The sequence below is a fragment of the Colobus angolensis genome, unplaced genomic scaffold (genome assembly GCF_000951035.1).
Source record: "Colobus angolensis palliatus isolate OR3802 unplaced genomic scaffold, Cang.pa_1.0 Scaffold217, whole genome shotgun sequence".
NCBI lineage: Eukaryota > Metazoa > Chordata > Mammalia > Primates > Cercopithecidae > Colobus > Colobus angolensis.
This window is the reverse complement of record NW_012115344.1, coordinates 4,246,692-4,267,446: the sequence shown is the minus strand read 5'-3', so window position 1 is coordinate 4,267,446 and position 20,755 is coordinate 4,246,692.

Here is a 20,755-nt window from a genome sequence, read left to right as displayed (position 1 = left end):
AATGTAGTCAAATGAATGTTGTCCTTCAAAGCAGTCATTTTGGGAAAGTATAAGTCATTCTGATGAAGTAATTTTTGATGAGATAGTTTTGTATGTCACTTTGGGAATTATAATTTAGTTTACAAAATGTTCATGACAACAAGTAACATTACTATATATTCACACTTTTTAAAAAAATCCTCAATTATCTGCTATTCTCAAATATCTGTTATCATAACCCTTTTTTTGGAGTAGCTCCTAAGTAGTTTAAAAAATGAAATACCCCTTCAAAGAGTGAAGACATGCCATATTGGAAGACATGTTTAAAATACACAGTTTCCAAAACAAATCTTAGAAGAGGAATTTCAGAAGTTTCAAACAATGGCAAAATCACTTAAATGAGTTAATACTTCCCAATTATAAAGTTTGAAGGGTCAACCTGTATGGTTTTTTCCTCTGCTAACATTTAATCTTCTTACCTCTTAGTGATGAACCATTTATTTTCAGACTCCACTCCAAATATTTAGACAGCAATTTTTCCAAAATACTGTTATTCAGAAGATGCCTAAGCCCTTGAATTTACAAACAACAGTCTATGAACCTGTGCCAAATTTGGTCCTTTCTTAGAAGTAACATTGTTTTAAGATTCCATCATTGGGCTAACACAGGATTAGATTGTCAAATCAGACTAATGTGAATCAGAGATTTTAACTAGTATCACAATCTACTAAGTAATTTCAAATAAAAGGATCAGACAACAGAGAAAGGACTGGGATGTCAAGAATGGCTACTGAAGCCCTTCTTTGCTGGGTCTGGAATGCCCTTCATGTTAAGAAGGGATAAGGTCTCTAAGGGAGGCTCAGAGGATTTCATAGCTTAAGAGAAATTCTCCAAGCCTGAAGCTCATCATCCTAGTTTTGTTTGCCATAGGTGATGCTTAGCCTGACATAATATTGAGGGCATTTTAGAGATAAGACTTTTCCTTCTATCAAATATCATCAATCTTTTTTCCCTAGAGTCTAGTCCATGAAAAGAAGCTCCCTTAACTCCTACTTCCTGATTACTTAGCATAATGTTAAGAGAGGGAAGAAAAAAAAAGAAAAGAAAACTCTTGAAATACAGTCTTCCCATGGTGTTACCAGATCTTGAGGTATGTGATGGTAAAAAAAAAAAAAAAAAAAAAAAAAAAAAGTTGATATACATCAATTAACCAAAGATGGTAGGGAGAAACTGTGATTACCAGTGGTCTGGTAAATAAAAATCACTGTCTGAGTACATAAGCCAATAATGTGTTAATAATCTATGATAGACTGTGGTTCATCAACAAAAATGTCAGCATAATATGTCTGGATATCAACATGTGTCAATAAAAAACTTTTATAGCAACGTCTATTCTTATAGCCATACTGGATATTAATAAGAAATAGGAAGTTATTTACCTCATTGAAATCTTGTGAAATTTCTTGCAATGATTTTTAAGTTCCTATAAGGTCTGTTCAGACAACAACCAAAATTGTTCTTTCTCTGACTTTATTTCACTTATTCTATTCTGGCCACATGTACCTCAAGCCTCTTGCGCTGCCTGTTTCCCTCTGTATAAACTGCTCTTCCTCTGAACATGTGCACAGACACTCCCTCGGGCATTTTTCAGATGGAATTTTCTCGATGGACCTACTCTTATCATATTTCTTAAAATAGTAACCCATTCCTATTCTCAATTTCACTTAACTTTGCTTTACTTTTTTGTGCATTGTACTTAATACCTTCTATTATATCTTAAAATTAATTTACTCATTTTATTTTTGCCTCCATCAATAGAATATACATATATATATATATCAGACACTTGAGACAGTTCCTGGCAATAATAGGCACTCAATAAATACTTCTTCAATGAATATGTCTAAAGGCAACAATAATGCAACAAACACAGATGAAAAAAAGGAAGCACTGAAGAATTTTGGATCTAGTTGAACAAATATCAGTAGTTTAAAATCATACAGAAGAGGGTTTAGACGTCAAGGGTTCAATGCATTGATCTCAATCTATTTGTGATAAAATAAGGCAGCTTAGAATGAAAAGTAATACATAAGCCATGTGAGTGTTTTGGCTTGGTTCTAAATCCAAGCTCTACCACTTCTTATCTAGATGAATTGATCAAGCCCTTTGATTTATCTTATCCTTGGCTAATTTATCTATAAAATAGGACAATAATGCCTGTTTTACAGGTTTCTTGGGGCTGCTCAGATTAGATAGTTCATATAAAGTATTGATCCTATCAAATGATTTAATTAAATGGTGACATTGTTAAGATTTTTGGAAAGAAATACAGAGGGAAAAGATCTCACTATCTAATGCCGCAACATTTTATAGTATGACTTATTTATGAAGAGTTGTAATTCCTTTATTTTGTTCATAAATAATCTCTCCACAAAATAGAAACTCAACTACATTTGTAGTTTAAATTTAGTCCCATACTATAACTTAAAAGGCCATGCAATTTCTATTAATATTTTTATTAATAAAAATATTTAATATCCCATATAGCCACCCTCTTTTCTGTTTCTAACAGGCAAAAATGTATGACTTACATATCCTTGGGTCACAAACAAGCAAAGATATCCCTTATTTCATGCAGACACAGTTTCTTGGGGCAATGTCCTAGTCACTGCAGCTCTAATGGCCTTTGATAACCCAGGTTTCCCTTGGAATCCCCATGGTTGGCTCTTGGCTTGTGCCTTCATCATAGACCACTGACCCTTGAGTGTTTACCATCTACTCTATCCAGCCTCCTAGCCCGGAATTTTCCACCTGCCTTTGCTATGGGGTCACGTAAACTCACCAGAAGCTTCCTGATACAAAGCCAGCTGACACAACACACGGAGAGTTAACTGGGTACTCACTCCATCAGACTGTACCACTGTCCTCTAAAGTGAGTTTGTTATACCTTCTTGGTACAAAGTAAGTTAACCATATACACTATACCAGTTTGTCTAAAAAATGCTGGGTTTTATGATCTGGCCCAGTATGATTTCTTCTACTCTCAAAAATGCTGCATTCTGGATAGCACATTGGATTGTCACCCAATAAATGGGTGAGCAGTAAAAAGGTCCTTCTCTTGCTATCCCACTTATTTATCTAAAATACCTGTGCCCGGCACCACTCCTTGAAAGTCAAAAGCACAGAGAAAGAAATTAAGATGCAAAAGCTGGGCTGTTTAACTTGCCTCGCTGAGGTCCTCCTCTTCTCCCCTCCCTCTTCCAGACTCCAATCTCCAGCTGAGCTTTTATGACAAACAGAAGTATTTCTTCCACATTTCAGAAGACATCTATGAGCTAAGTCCTTCAGGCTGGATTGCTGGTATAATAATGAAGTAGGTAAACAAATGTTGCTTAATTCCTTCTGTAAATAATAGCCTAGCAAAGTCTGTACTATTGCATAATCTTGTTTTTGCATGTGAAAAGCTAACATTTGGCTGTATGCCTTGCTTTGCCAGGGCTTACTCTGCCTACTGGGTCATATTGCAGGGGCTAAGACTATAATATCTGTGTTACCCACGTTAAAGAGTTCCCTTTTATTAATTTCCTCTTAATGACTTTTTCTATCTTAGATCAATCCAACTGAGATCTCTTTCAAAAAGATTAACTTCAATTACTTAAATCCCAAAGGTAAGAAAGAGTGTTCCCTACATTATAAAGTGAGTATGTTATTAATGGAAACATGAAACCAGAACTGAACAGGAGTAAAATTATAAAGAAAACAACAGTTTGTCTCCAGATTGCTTCTACATTTCTGGTCAGCATCTTCCTCCCCACTGAGGCATGTTCATTTCCAAATGTCCTTCCTACCATTCCTCAGACAGGTTATTCTTTTCCTTAAGCCATGTATTTTGCTCTTGAAAAATATTATTGGGTTCCATTTTATCTTTTACCAATATCTGCTCCCCCAAAAAGAAATAACTGGGGTAAATCTAACAAAATAACATAGTCTGTGTACAGTATACTAAATTTCAAGAGAAATATATAATTTTAATAAAAGACAACATGGGGATTTTAGAAATTTATTTATTTATTTATTTATTTATTTATTTATTTATTTATTTATTTTTTTGAGACAGAGTCTGGCTCTGTCGCCCAGGCTGGAGTGCAGTGGCCGGATCTCAGCTCACTGCAAGCTCCGCCTCCCAGGTTTACGCCATTCTCCTGCCTCAGCCTCCCAAGTAGCTGGGACTACAGGCGCCTGCCCCTCGGCCGGGTTGTTTTTTGTATTTTTTAGTAGAGACGGGGTTTCACCGTGTCAGCCAGGATGGTCTCGATCTCCTGACCTCGTGATCCACCCGTCTCAGCCTCCCAAAGTGGTGGGATTACAGGTTTGAGCCACCGCGCCCGGCCTAGAAATTTATTTTTAAAAATCTGGTTTCTTAGAAAATTGTTCTTGCAAATATAGTCCACTTGAGTAATCTTTCTCAAAAAGGCAGAAATCCAGGGGCCTTGGGCATTTCCGTAAAAAGATTATATCTGCATAACACCTTCACGAATCACACAAACATAACACACACATACATACATTTTTGTGCATATCTTTATGCACAAAAAAGGGAGCTGAGTTCCATGTGCCAAGCATTGTGATTACATACATTGATAGATCTAGATATAAGTCTAAACAATAAGAAATTAATAATTACATTTTCCAAACACTTAACATGCTTAGCATGGTCATGATATACTTTTATGAGGTGATGCCATTGCATTTTTATAACAAATCTATGGGAATAGATACCACTGCTATTTATACTTAACCAATGAGGATAAAAAGACTAACAGAAGTTAAATAACTAGCTCAGGATCACACAGCTAATAAGTAAGTCAGCCAGGATTTAAACCCAGGCTTTCTGCTTCCAGAGCCTGTACTCCCCACCACTAAACTAGACTGCTTCCCAGAAAGGGAAAAAGAATAAGAAGCAGTCAGTCTAGGAGACAAATATCATGTGCAGGGCTAGAATGCACAGCAGGTAACACACAACCAAGATTCTGAAAGAACTTTCAGGTGAGGAAGCAAGCCTACCATAGCAGTGAAGCTACCCTTTCAGTAATTCAGCTCTCAGCTCTCCTATTGTTAAAGAGTCCAAGGCCCAGGTCATTGGTAATGAGAGAATATTGTGGCAGACATTGTCCTTTAGCCAATTCAGAAGTCATTTTCCAACTGCCTTATCCATTGCTGCCCACTTTAGAATTCAGAAAGCTGGATACTCACTTTCCCAGACTCACAGTCATGGGTAGCCATGTGACAGAGTTCTGACCTTAGAGCCATAGGTTGAAAAGCAAATACCAGTTTATAGTTTCCAGGAAAAAATGTATTTGTTGACAAAAAAAAAAACAGAAAATGGCACATTTCCTAGCTCCCTCCAGTCTTGAACATGTGCATAAAGCCAGGAATTGCAGCAGCCACCTTAAGCCTATGAAATGATAAACTTAAAACTAAAAATTACAAGATGAGGATGGTGGAGCAGACATACAGCAAGGATATGGATTCTGGATGACACCAGAGGGAGGCTAACACCACCCACCTTCACCTGCTTAGAGAGTTGTTATGTGAGAAAAAATAAACTACATTTTATTAAGCCTCTGTTTCTAGCTGAATATATTCCTAACAGGTATAGTCCTTAACAAATTGGATCAATCTTTATTTCATTTTGTCAGTCTAGGATCAATGGAGTTTCAAATAAATGATTAATAGATTATTTATTATATCTGCTGCCTTCTTCTTTCCACTGGGTAGAGCATTTTGTGAGATTAAAGATATGTCAGTAAGCATAGAAAAACCTTTGGCACTTATGGATTCTCTTTATTTTTTATAAGTCAATCTTAGACATATTTTATGGACCTATTTGTACTTCTTTTCCCACAAAGCCTTTAGATTTTTTTTCCCCATCATTTTAAAATTGTGAAAATCAAACAGGTTTATGCCACATTTCAAAATAAAAAGTAAGGAGTAGGTCTTTTCTTTGAAACCAAAAATAACTGAAGATGTCATGTTAAAAATTCCAAATACTTAGGTCACCATGATGATTCAATTGTTCTAGTATATGAACTATCTCATTATTACTTGCAAATATTAAGCATCTACTATGCGTTTATCCTTGGGCTAAGCCATAAATGTAACAAAAAAGATTTACAGTATGTAAAATGATTTTTTTTTTTTTTTTTTTGAGACGGAGTCTCGCTCTGTCACCCAAGCTAGAGTGCAGTGGCACGATCTCGGCTCACTGCAAGCTCCGCCTCCTGGCTTCACGCCATTCTCCTGCCTCAGCCTCCGGAGTAGCTGGGACTACAGGCGCCTGCCACCACGCCCGGCTAATTTTTTGTATTTTTAGTAGAGATGGGGTTTCACCGTGTTAGCCAAGATGGTTTCGATCTCCTGACCTCATGATCCGCCCACCTTGGCCTCCCAAAGTGCTGGGATTACAGGCGTGAGCCACCTCGCCCGGCCTACTGTAAAATGATTTTGCTCACTATTTTGTGGCCTGTTCATGTAGGTTATGTTGTCTCATGTTAGATAGTGTGGATTTCTGGAACAAAGGTTCTAAAACATGAGGAACCATAGGTGTCATAGAAGGCACTTATTAAGGATGCAGGTTTCTCACCTCAGTCTCTTAAATTCTGATTCAGTGAATCTGTGGTAGAATCTAGTAATCTGCTTATATAATAAGCACCCTGAGAAATTATAATGGAATCAGATCAACAGGATATCATTTGAACAACTGTTCTGAAGAGCAAAACAATCTTTCCAGTTCTCTTTGCCTAGGATGATCCCTGATTCTTGGTTTACCAGTTGCTGATGAAAAGTGATGTAGGATTTATATTAGGTTGGTGCAAAAGTAATTGCAGTTTTTGCATAGCTTTAAAAAAAAAACGGCAAACACCGCAATTACTTTTGCACTAACCTAATACATATAATTTTAAATAAATGAAAATATGATGTACAGCCATCCCTCAGTATCCATGGGGGATTGGCTCCAGGACCTCTGGAGGATTCCAAATTTCACAGGCACTCAAGTCTCTTACATAAAATGGCTGAATATTTGCATATAGCCTATGCACATCCTCTCATACACTTTATCTCATCTCTAGATTACTTGCAATACTTGAGACAATGTAAGTGCTATGTAAATAGCTGTTACACTATATTGTTTCGGGAATAATAAAAAAAGAAGTCTGTTCATGTTCAGTATATATGCAAATTTTTTTAATGTTTTCAACCTGCAGTTGGTTGAGTTCATGGATGTGGAACCCACAAATAAAGGGTTGGCTGTATATAATAAAGAGTTTTTGCTTGTTTCTTTTTGCTATAAGTATGTTTTCACAGAGTTTCTATTATCATACCCTACTACTTTTGAAAGATGCTACCTATAATAAATGTCGTAAGTTTAGAAATTTTATGACATTGTTATATACTTATTGAAATTTATGATCTTCACCAATATTTGTTTGTAATGCTAGTTATATTAAATTGACTTTATCATAAGCAAAATATGTTTTAATCCTTTCTATTCGAGATCATAATTTAATTCATGTCTCTAGCATTCATTCGCATATAGACTATTTCACGGATAAGTTTGTAGTTCAAAATTCACATTAGAATTGCCATAACAGCATTGGATCACAATCTTCTTCAACGTTCCTCTAAGTGGTAGAATTGTTGAGGGTAGTGTCAGGCCTCTGAGTCCAAGCCAAGCCATCACATACCCTGTGACTTGCACGTATATGCCCAGATGGCCTGAAGTAACTGAAGAATCACAAAACAAGTGAAAATGTTCTGCCCCGCCTTAACTGATGACATTCTACCACAAAAGAAGTGAAAATGGCCGGTTCTTGCCTTAAGCAACGATATTATCTTGTGAAATTCCTTTTCCTGGCTCATCCTGGCTCAAAAAGCTCCCCCACTGAGCATCCTGTGACCCCCCACTGCTGCCCGCCAGAGAACAACTCTCCTTTGTAATTTCCCTTTACCTACCCAAATCCTATAAAATGGCCCCACCCTTATCTCCCTTCACTGACTCTCTTTTCGGACTCAGCCCGCCTGCACCCAGGTGATTAAAAAGCTTTATTGCCCACACAAAGCCTGTTTGGTGGTCTCTTCACACGGACGCGCATGATAGGTAGATCATTTTGTCTTTGCTTCTTTTATTTAGTTACTCTTCTTCCTTTTCATTTACTTTATGTGATTTGATGAGTTTTTATCATTGAGTCTAAAGTGAACTATTTAGTTATGATTGTAAAGCACTTCACATAATTAAAAAATTAGAAAATTCTCTCCACATGATGGAGAATGAATGAAATGTTTTAACATGTAGTATTACTAAAGTCAAAAGCAGGATAAGTAAAAGAAGAGGAATTGAATAAAAATTCTTGACTTTCAGTGAAATATATACTAACAGATACATCATATCTTATTGGCCTGTGAAACTAAATATTTCTACTTATCTCTTTATCATCTCCTTTAAATAAGTATGCCTTCCCAATTTTCCTTACCTTTCTGACCTTCCAGACTATGTAATTGCATTTTCTTTTCTTTCCTCTTTGTCTCCTACAATCAATTGTTTCTGTCTGCTGCTCTGTCCCTGTCTCAGATGGCCTCACTCTCTCCTTTTCCTTAATCCAAGGGTCCTTGCCAGGTCTCCAGCCAAGCTTCCTTCAACTCACACAGCTCTGGCTGCCAAAGCCTCTTCCAGGTGGCTGCTTTCTCTGTCTCCATTGTCTTTCCACTTCCCACTCACAATTGATCATGCTGCAAACTGCTGATAGAAACTGCCTCAAATATAATTTTTATAATATTGTTTTTTTGCTTAAGTATCTGTAGTCTACTCTCTATTTCTCAATTTTGACAGCTTTTTTTGTCTCCTACATGGATTTGCTTGTAGTAGCCATGCTACCCAAAGAGGTATATGTGTGTGTCCTCTTAGCCAAGAGAAGCAGAGCATAGGAGATGAAGACCAAAAGACTCAGGAAAAGGTGACAGTGACACATTTGTATAAATTGGATGAGTTCCAACTATTTTGTGAAACTGCATTATGTATGCTTGTTTGTTAAAAATCCATACTCTAGCCTGTTTCAATCAGAAATCCTAATTTGTCAGAAAGTAATAATGGCATTGTTAAGGTTCGTAACAGATAAAGAGGGCAAATTTGAAAGTCTGAGACTCTAAAGGTGAATTCAGTCCAAGAAGGTCAGACATATAAATAAAAAATCTTGACCAAAAAACTGGCTTGCTAGGCATAGTAGAAAAACAACAATGTTGCTACATAAGAAGAATTCTAATATATTTAGATTTTATAAAGTCCTTATACCAAAGATATATTAAAGCACAATATTACGCTGCAAAAATGGTGATAGGAAGGTAAAATCCATTATGAGCTAATTGGGAAGACAGCGCAAGACCACAAAAACAAAGCTTTTTAACATGCTTAGAAATGGCTAAAGAACAAGGGAAGAATAGGTCTGCTTTGAAAACAAATGGTCTCTTGTGACATTTGTTGGCAGTGGGAAAACATCTCAGCTTTATCCTTTTTTTCTCTGTCAATAAGATCACAAAACTGACAGTATAAAACCTACTAGCATGAAGAACTCAAAGCCAAGAACAAAAATTCGAGAGAGCATTTAGCACTCTAAAATAAGTGCTAGGATCCTGGTTAGGCAAATGACAGTTCAGGACTTAAAGAAATTGAAAACAGTACCATGAAATCTTTCTCTCTCTTAGCTCTTTGGTCACGTAGCATACCTTATATACAACTGAAGAGAAACAGATTGAGCATAGATTTATTGTGATGCCAAGACAAAAAAAAGCATGGAATGGAAACATCTAATATAATGGTAAATCAATCAGTTGTCAGATAAAATACATCTGCCAGTTTTTTTCATTATTCCTCTGAAGGAGATAGTGGTGAACTGGGTTCCTGAAAAAGGTAAGGTGGAATAGAGCTATAGCATTCTTCCTAAACTCAGAACACACACACATAGAAACTACATGATGGCTTGTGACCATTAAGTGTGAAAAGGCATTTCAACCCCATGTCAACTTTTTGGGGATTTATACTAATAATGCATTTATGGGCATAAGTCAAATTTTAATACATGCAAAATGTTAGGCCTCTGAGCCCAAGCCAAGCCATCGCATCCCCCGTGACTTGCATGTCCGCATCCCCTGTGACTTGCAGGTACACGCCTGTGAAGAATCACAAAAGAAGTGAAAATGTCCTGCCCCACCCTAACTGATGACATTCCACCTCAAAAGAAGTGAAAATGGCCGGTCCTTGCCTTAAGTGATGACATTACCTTGTGAAATTCCTTTTCCTGGCTCATCCTGGCTCAAAAAGCTCCCCCACTGAGCACCTTGCGACCCCCACTCCTGCCTGCCAGAGAACAACCCCGCTTTGACTGTAATTTTCCTTTACCTACTCAAATCCTATAAAATGGCCCCACCCTTATCTCCCTTGCTGACTCTCTTTTGGGACTCAGCCCGCCTGCACTCAGGTGATTAAAAAGCTTTATTGCTCACACAAAGCCTGTTTGGTGGTCTCTTCACACGGACACACATGACACATATAATGCATAATCATCAACTCAGGGTGAAAAGGACCAGGACAGCAGGGACCAGGGCTGCAAAACAACTCCCGAACTAACTTAGGCAAATAATTCCAGGAATCTAGAAAGCAGAACAGACCGGGTGAGCAGACCAGGAAAACAAGCCCTACCCCTACCCTACCCCTACCCTGCAAGCCCCTGATAAACGTCATCAGTGTTTCAAAATGTAACCGAAATACCAGAAATGGCGGGAACCGATCATAATCAGCCAAACCACCTTGTTCAAATGTCAGCCAATCCTAAGTCTGATGTGTACAAAATCCCCTATGCCTCTGTACCTGTTTACCCCTGACTATAAAAATGCTGTCTGGAGCCCAGTTAAGGAACTTTCCCGCTCGTCTCATGACTAGTCAGGAAGTTCCAGGTTCGAACCTGTAATAAAGATCCTTGCCGCTTGGCTTTGACTCCGGACTCTGGTGGTCTTCTCTGGGGAATAAGCGGTCTGGGCATAACAAGGGTAATGAGACATCTATTACATCAAATATTTACCATTTTTTGTGTTAAGAGTATTCCAAATCTTCTCTTCTAGCTCTTTTGAAATATACAATAAATTATTGTTAATTATAGTCACCCTACTGTGCTATTGACTGCTAGAACTTATTCTTTCTAACTATGTTTTTATATCCATTAACCAACCTCTCTACATGCTCCCTTCCCCCTATCCTTCCCAACCTCCATGAGATCAACTTTTTAGCCCCCACATATGAGTAAGAACAAACAATATTTTTCTCTCTGTGCTTGGCTTATATCACTTAACAAAATTTCCTTCAGTTCCACCTATGTTGCTGCAAGTGATAGGATTTCATTTTTTATAATGGAATAATATTCCATTGTGTATCTATACCACATTTGCTGTATCCATCTATTAATTAATGAATTTTTTCCATATCTTGGCTATTGTGAACCGTGCTGCAATAAATACAGAAGTGCAGGTAACTCTTCAACATAGTGATTTCAGTTTCCTTGGATATATACACAGCAGCGGGATTGCTGGATCATATGACAGTTCTATTTTTAGTCTTTTGAGGAACCTCCATGCTGTTTTCCACAGTGACTGTATTAATTTACATTCGTACAAAGTTTCCTTTTCTCTAATATCCTTGCCAGCATTTATTTTTCTCTTTTTGATAATAGCCATTTTTACTGGGGTGAGATGAGATCTCATTGTGGTTTTGAGTTGTATTTCCCTAATGATTAGTGATGTTGAGCATTTTTCATATGCCTTTTGGCCATCTGTATGTCTTCTTTTGAGAAATGCCTATTCAGATTATCTACTCATTTTAAAAATGGATTATTTGATTTTTTGCTATTGATTTGTTTTAGTTTCTTATATATTCTGGTTATTAATCTCTTGTTGGATGGATAGTTTGCAACTTTTGCTGTGAGACAGGCCTGCAGAGCAGTGTTGAGCTAAGGAAAGGCATGCTGACTCCCACAAGCTAAAGCAAGAAGGGATTTATGCAACTAATATATTGATCCTTAACTCTAAAATATCACAATGAAATTATTTTCTTTTGTCCAATTTCTGATTTACATTCTTTGACAAGCCTTTCTTCCTCATTTTTAACTAGATTTTAAACTACATTTCCTATTAACTACCTCTCTAGGTACTTTTGGTCATCCAGACTTAGTCTAATACATTTTAAAACTTAAAACTTATATCCAAATTCAAATTACCTCTCTCCTTCTCCCAGTATAGGTCTTGTGGCCTTCTGTGCTGTATAGAAAGGAAGGGGCAGCCTATTTGTATAACACTTCACTCTCTTTATTTCTAGGTTTGAATGGACTCATTATTGGGGTAGGTAGAGGAATTCTGGAATATTTCAAACATCTTGACTTAGCTTCATGAGGTCATGTAACTCTTCCTATAGTTCTTCAGTGCTCTGGACTGACACTGACAGCTTTTGTGCCTCCTGTATGGCATGTTTCCACTCGCTCTCACATGAGTTGCATATGAGTACTTCAAAAGAGCCCTCCCTGCAGGGACTTCCTACTACAGAGCTTCCTAAAGTGAAAGATCATTTTCTTTCATCATCTCAGCTCTGCACCCACCATCCACCCATACCCTGGCAGTCTTCCCTCTTTGGTGTACTTCTGGTAAGTGAACTTGCATCTAACTACCATCTGCACTATCCATGAAATTTCGAAGAAACTCATACATCTTTGCCAATCCGCCTTTGTCCCTTCCCTTCTCTAATACTCCTTTTTCCTCATCCAATAGCTACAAAAATAGATCAACCAGGCCACTCCCTAAGCATATGAGATCCAGCCAGGAGATTATCTACCAGATTAATTTTCTTACAGGCGTTCCCAATTACAATCAGCAATTTCTCTTGGACCCACAGCCCATTCTCTTTGCTTTCAAAAGGAATGGGAACAACCCATCACCTCAAACACTGAACTCCCTACTGAAGTCCATATTCTAGCATCCTCCCTTTCTCCTCCACAGACATTTTCTTATGTGTCTTGTGGGCTGAATGAGGTAGAGGTGCAAAATGGTTTATCAGAGAAAGATAAACCCTGATAAACCCTAGGGAAATTATGTCAATTTTTCTTCTCCTTGATAAACTCTAGGGAAATGATGTCAATTTTTAGTTACTTGGGGGTAGCTTTTGATGCAGAAGTTTTTGCTCCTCAGTCCAGCTAAAATCAGGCTTTTGTCACGTGACCAGGAAAGATTAGGCATGCAGACACATCGAAAGGTGAGGAGAGCAGAATTTATTTTTAAAAAACTCTCAGTGAAAAAAGGAGAGGTCCTGCTAACATACTCTCACCTCCCAGATTGAATGCCAGGCCACCATACACGCTCATATTTAAAAGAGAAAAGAGAGCATGAAGTTTCGGGAAATTTGCAGCCTGACCACATAGTAGAAAATCAAAACCGATTTTCTGGGAAGGAATTCAAGCGAGTTGCAGAAATTTGTATAAGTAATGAGTGTCAGGCCTCTGAGCCCAAGTTAAGCCATCATATCCCCTGTGACCCGCATGTATACATGCAGATGGCCTGAAGTAAGTGAAGAATCACAAAATAAGTGAAATTTCAATGGCCTGTTCCTGCTTTAACTGATGACATTCCACTACCAAAGAAGTGAAAACGGTCCCTGCCTTAACTGATATTATCTTGTGAAATTCCTTCTCCTGGCTCATCCTGGTTCAAAATCTCCCGCACTGAGCACCTTGTGTCCCCCACCCCTGCCCGCCAGAGAACAACCCCCTTTGACTGTAATTTTCCACTACCTACCCAAATCCTATAAAACGGCCCCACTCCCTACCTCCCTTCACTGACTCTTTTGGGACTCAGTCCGCCTGCACTCAGGTGAAACGAACAGCCTTGTTGCTCACACAAAGCCTGTTTGTTGGTCTCTTCACACTGATGCGCGTGACAATTGGTGCTGAAGACCCAGGACAGGAAGAATCCTTCGGGAGACCAGTCCCCTGTCCTCGCCCTCACTCTGTGAGGAGACCCACCTACGACCTCTGGTCCTCAGACCAACTGGCCCAAGGAACATTTCACCAATTTTAAATTGGGTAAGCGGCGTTTTTTACTCTCTTCTCCAACCTCTCTCACTATCCCTCAACCTCTTTCTCCTTTCAATCTCAGTGCCATCTTTCAACCTCTCCCCTCTCTTAATTTCAGTTCCTTTCCTTTTCTGGTAGAGACAAAGGGGACGCATTTTATCCGTGGACCCAAAACTCCTGCGCCAGTCACGGACTCGGGAAAACAGTCTTCCCTTGGTGTCTAATCACATGAGGACGCCTGCCTGATTATTCACCCACATTTCAGAGGTGTCTGATCACGTGGGGATGCCTCCCTTGGTCATGCACCCACATTCCCCTGGTGGCAAGTCAATTGCAGGGATGCCTGCTTTGGCTGTTCACCCACATTGCAGCCCAGGGCTGCTAACCCAACCCCTTCTCTCCGTGTCGCTACCCCCTCTTTTCTCTCCACTTTCCTGGGGGGCAAGCACCCCCCACCCCTTCTCTCCATGTCTCTACCCACCCTTCTCCACTTTCCTGGGGACAAGCACCCTCAACCCCTTCTCTCCGTGTCTCTACTCTCTCTTTTCTCTGGACTTGCCTCCTTCACTATAGGCAACCTTCCACCCTCCATTCCTCCTCCTTCTCTCTTATCCTGTATTTTCAAGAACTTAAAACCTCTTCAACTCACACCTGACCTAAAATGTAAATGCCTTATTTTCTTCTGCAATGCCACTTAACCCCAATACAAACTTGATAATGGCTCCAAATGGCCAGAAAATGGCACTTTTGATTTCTCCATCCTAAAAGACCTAAATAATTCTTGCCGTAAAATAGGCAAACGGTCTGAGGTGCCTGATGTCCAGGCATTCTTTTACACATCGGTCCCTCCCTAGTCTCTGTTCCCGATGCAGCTTGTCCCAAATCTTCCTTCTTTCCCTCCCACTTGTCCCTTCAGTCCCAACCCCAAGCGTCTCTGAGTCTTTTGAATCTTCCTTTTCTACGGACCCTCTGACCTCTCCTCTTCTCCCCAGGCTGAGCTAGGTTGTAATTTTTCCTCAGCCTTTGCTTCCCCCATCCTATAATCCTTTTATCACCTCCCCTCCTCACACCTGGTCTGGCTTACAGTTTCGTTCTGTGACTAGCCCTCCCCCACCTGCCCAGCAATTTCCTCTTAAAAAGGTGGCTGGAGCTAAAGGCATAATCAAGGTTAATGCTCCTTTTTCTTTATCCCACTTCTCCCAAATTAGTTAGCGTTTAGGCTCTTTTTCATCAAATATGAAAAACCCAGCCCAGTTCATGGCTCGTTTGGCAGCAACCCTGAGACGCTTTACAGCCCTACACCCTAAAAGGTCAGAAGGCCTTATTATTCTCAATATGTATTTTATTTGATTACCCAGTCCATTCCCAACATTAAATAAAGCTCCAAAAATTAAATTCTGGCCCTCAAACCCCACAACAGGATTTAACCTCGCCTTCAAGGTGTACAATAATAGAAAAAGTTATGATTACTGGCCTCCACTGTGAGAGAAACCCCAGCCACATCTCCAGCACACAAGAACTTCCAAACGCCTAAACTGTAGCAGCCAGGCGTTCCTCCAAGACCACCTCCCCCAGGAACTTGCTTCAAGTGCTGGAAATCTGGCCACTGGGCCAAGGAATGTCCGCAGCCTAGGATTCCTCCTAAGCTGTGTCCCATCTGTGCGGGACCCCATGGAAAATCAGACCGTTCAATTCACCCAGCAGCCACTCCCAGAGCCCCTGGAACTCGGGCCCAAGGCTCTCTGACTGACTCCTTCTCAGATCTTCTCGGCTTAGTGGCTGAAAACTGACACTGCCCAATCACCTTGGAAGCCTACAGGACCATCACAGATGCTTTGGGTAACTCTTGCAGTGGAGGGCAAGTCTGTCCACTTCTTAATCAATACGGAGCCTACCCACTCCACATTACCTTCTTTTCAAGGGCCTGTTTCCCTTGCCTCCATAACTGTTGTAGGTATGACGGCCAAGCTTCAAAACCCCTTAAAACTCCCCCACTCTGGTGACAACTTGGACAACATTCTTTTATGCACTGTTTTTTAGTTATCCCCACCTGCCCAGCTCCCTTATTAGGCCGAGACATTTTAACCAAATTATCTGCATTTTAACTAAATTATCTGCTTCCCTGGCTATTCCTGGACTACAGCCACATCTCGTTGCCACCCTTCTTCCCAACCCAAAGCTGCCTTTGCATCTTCTTCTCGTATCCCCACACCTTAACCCACAAGTATGGGATAGCTCTACTCCCTCCCTGGCAACCAATCACACGCCACATGGGATGGTAACATCATCATGGTAACACCACATGGGATGGTAACATCCCATTAAAACCTTATCACCCTTACCCCACTCAACACCAATATCCCATCACACAGCACACTTTAAAAGGATTAAAACCTGTTATCACTCACCTGCTACAGCATGGGTTTCTAAAACCTATAAATTCTCCTTACAATTTCCCCATTTTACCTGTACAGAAACCAGACAAGTCTTAGAGGTTAGTTCATGATCTGTGCCTTATCAACCAAGTTGTTTTGCCTGTGCACCTCGTGGTGCCAAGCCCATATACTCTCCTATCCTCAGTACCTCCCTCCACAACCCATTATTTTGTTCTAGATCTCAAACATGCTTTCTTCACTATTCCTTTGCACTCTTTATCCCAGTCTCTCTTTGCTTTCACTTGCACTGACCCTAACACTCATCAGGCTCAGCAAATTACCTGGGCTGTACTGCAACAAAGCTTCACAGACAGTCCTCATTACTTCAGTCAAGCCCAAATTTCTTCCTCATCTGTTACCTATCTCAGCATAATTCTCATAAAAACACACGTGCTCTGCCTGCCGATCATATCTGACTAATCTCCCAAACCCCAATCCCTTCTACGAAACAACAACTCCTTTTAGAGGCCCTAAAAATCACAAACTATGCTCAACTCACTCTCTACAGTTCTCATAACTTCCAAAATCTATTTTCTTCCTCCCACCTGATGCATATACTTTCTGCTCCCCAGCTCCTTCAGCTATACTCATCTTTGTTGAGTCTCCCACAATTACCATTGTTCCTGGCCCAGACTTCAATCTGACCTCCCACATTATTCCTGATACCACACGTGACCCCCATGACTGTATCTCTCTTATCCACCTGATAGTCTATTTCCCCATATTTCCTTCTTTCCTGTTCCTCACCCTGAACACACTTGGTTTATTGATGGCAGTTCCACCAGGCCTAATCACCACTCACCAGCAAAGGCAGGCTATGCTATAGTATCTTCCACACCTATCGTTGAAGCTACCACTCTGCTACCTCCACTACCTTTCAGCAAGCTGAACTCATTGCCTTAACTTGGGCCCTCACTCTTGCAAAGGGACTACACATCAATATTTATACTGACTCTAAATATACCTTCCATATCCTACACCACCATGCTGTTATATGGGCAGAAAGAAATTTCCTCACTACACAAGGGTCTTCCATTATTAATGCCTCTTAAACTTTTCTCAAAGCCACTTTACTTCCAAAGGAAGCTGGAGTCATTCACTGCAAGGGCCATCAAAAGACATCAGATCCCATCACTCAGGACAATGCTTATGCTGATAAGGTAGCTGAAAAAGCAGCTAGGGTTCCAACTTCTATCCCTCATGGCAGTTTCTCTCTCCTTCTCATCTGGCCACTCCCACCTACTCCCTCACTGAAACTTCCACATATCTCTTTCTACACAAGGCAAATTGTTCTTAGATCAAAGAAAATATCTCCTTCCAGTCTCACAGACCCATTCTATTCTGTCGTCATTTCATAACCTCTTCCATGTAGGTTACAAGCCATTAGTCTGCCTCTTAGAACCTCTCATTTCCTTTTCATCATGGAAATCTATCCTCAAGGAAATCACTTCTCAGTGTTCCATCTGCTGTTCTACCAGTCCTCAGGAATTTCACAGGCCCCCCCTCCCTTCCCTACACATCAAGCTCGGGGATTTGCCCCCACCCAGGACTGGCAAATTGACTTTACTCACATGCCTCGAGTCAGAAAACTAAACTATCTCTTGGTCTAGGTAGACACCCATCACTGGATGGGTAAAGGCCTTTCCCACAGGGTCTGAGAAGGCCACCGTGGTCATTTCTTCCTTTCTGTCAGACATAATTCCTCGGTTTGGCCTTCCCACCTCTATACAGTCTGATAATAGACTGGCTTTTATTAGTCAAATCACCCAAGCAGTTTCTCAGGCTCTTGGTATTCAGGGAAATAGTGGTCTTTTAAAAACACAAGCTCAGCCACCAACTTAAAAAGGACTGGACAATACTTTTACCACTTGCCCTTCTCAGAATTCGGGCCTGTCCTCAGAATGCTACAGGGTACCACCATTTAAGCTCCTGTATAGACGCTCCTTTTTATTAGGCCCCAGTCTCATTCCAGACACCAGACCAACCTGGACTGTGCCCCAAAATACTTGTCATCCCTACTATCTTCTGTCTAGTCATACTGCTATTCACCATCCTCAACTACTCATAAATGCCCTGTTCTTGTTTATACTGCCAGTTTATACTGTTTCTCCAAGTCATCACAGCTGATATCTCCTGGTGCTATCCCCAAATCACCACACTTAACTCCCTCTTAAAGTAAATAAATAATCTTTGCTGGCAGGGCTCCTTAAGCACTCTCTAATTGGATGTCCTGGGTCCTCCCAATTCTTAGTCCTTTAATACCTGTTTTTCTCCTTGTCTTATTCCGTTCTTTTTTCAATTCATACAAAACTGTATCCAGGACATCACCAATAATTCTACATGACAAGTGTTTCTTCTAACAACCCCACAATATCACCCCTTACCACAAAATCTTCCTTCAGCTTGATCTCTCCTACTCTAGGTTCCCATGCCGCCCGAATCCCGCTCGAAACAGCCCTGAGAAACATTGCCCATTATCTCTTCATATCACCCCCATAAATTTTCACCGCCCCAACACCTCAATACTATTTTGTTTTATTTTTCTTATTAATATAAGAAGACAGGAATGTCAGGCCTCTGAGCCCAAGCTAAACCACCATATCCCCTGTGACCTGCATGTATACATCCAGATGGCCTGAAGTAAGTGAAGAATCACAAAAGAAGTGAAATTTAAATGGCCTGTTCCTGCCTTAACTGATGATACTACCTTGTGAAATTCCTTCTCCTGGCTCATCCTGATTCAAAACCTACCCCACTGACTACCTTGGGTCCCTCACCCCTGCCCCTCACAGAGCAACCCCCTTTGACTGTAATTTTCCACTACCTACCCAAATCCTATAAAACGGCCCCACCCCTACCTTCCTTCACTGACTACTCTTTTTGGACTTAGCCTGCCCGCACCCAGGTGAAATAAACAGTCTTGTTTCTCACACAAAGCCTGTTTGGTGGTCTCTTCACACCGAGGAGTAACAATGAGGAGCTGAATGCTAATAGTCAAGACAATGGGAAAAATGTCTCCAGGGCATGCTAGAGACTTTTACAGCAGCCACTCCCGTCACAGGCCCAGAGACCTAGGAGGGAAAAATGGCTTTGTGGACCCAGGGCCCTGTTACTCTGTGAAGCCTCAGAACTTGGTGCCCTGCATCCCAGCCACTCCAGCGCCAGCCATGGCTAAAAGGGGCCAAGATACAGGTCAGGCTGTTGCTTCAGATGGTGCAAGCCCCAAACCTTGGCAGCTTCCATGTGGTGTTGGGCCTGCAGGTACACCGAAGACAAAAGTTGAGCTTTGGAAGCCTCCACCTAGAGTTGAGAGGATGTATGGAAATGCCCAGATTCCCAGGCAGAAATCTGCTTCAGGGGAAGAAGCCTCACAGAGAACCTCTACTAGGGCAATGCAGAGGGGAAATGTGGGTTGGGACCCCCACACAGAGTCTCCACTGGAGTACTGCCTAGTGGAGCTATGAGAAGAGGGCTACCATCCTCCAGATCCCAGAAAGGTAGATCTACTGACAACTTGCACTGTGCAATTAGAAAAGCTGCAGACACTCAATGCCAGCCTTTGAAAGAAGCTGTACAGGCTGGACCCTGCAGAGCCACAAGGACAGAGCTGCTCAAGGCCTTGGGAGCCCACCCCTTGCATCAATATGCCCTGGATGTGAAACATAGAGTCAAAGGAGATTTTGGAGCTTTAAGATTTAACGAGACCCAGTGCAGTGGCTCACACCTGTCATCTCAGCACTTTGGGAGGCTGAGGCAGGCAGATCACCTGAAGTTAGGAGTTCGAGACCAGCCTGGCCAACATGGTGAAACCCTGTCTCTACTACAAATGCAAAAATTAGCTGGGCAGGGTAGGGTGGCAGATGCCTGTAATCCTGGCTACTCAGGAGCCTGAGGCAGGAGAATTGTTTTGCCCCAGGAGGCGGAGGTTGCAGTGAGCCGAGATCACGCCATTGCACTCCAGTCTGGGTGACAGAGTGAGACTCATCTCAAAAAAAAAAAAAAAAAAAGATTTAATGAGTGCCTTGCCAGGATTTGGACTTTCATGGGGCAAGTGGCCCCTTTGTTTTGGCCAATTTCTCCCATTTGGAATGAGAACATTTACCCAATGCCTATATGGCCATTGTATCTTGGAAGTAACTGAATTGTTTTTTATTTTACAAGTTCATAGGTGGAAGGGACTTG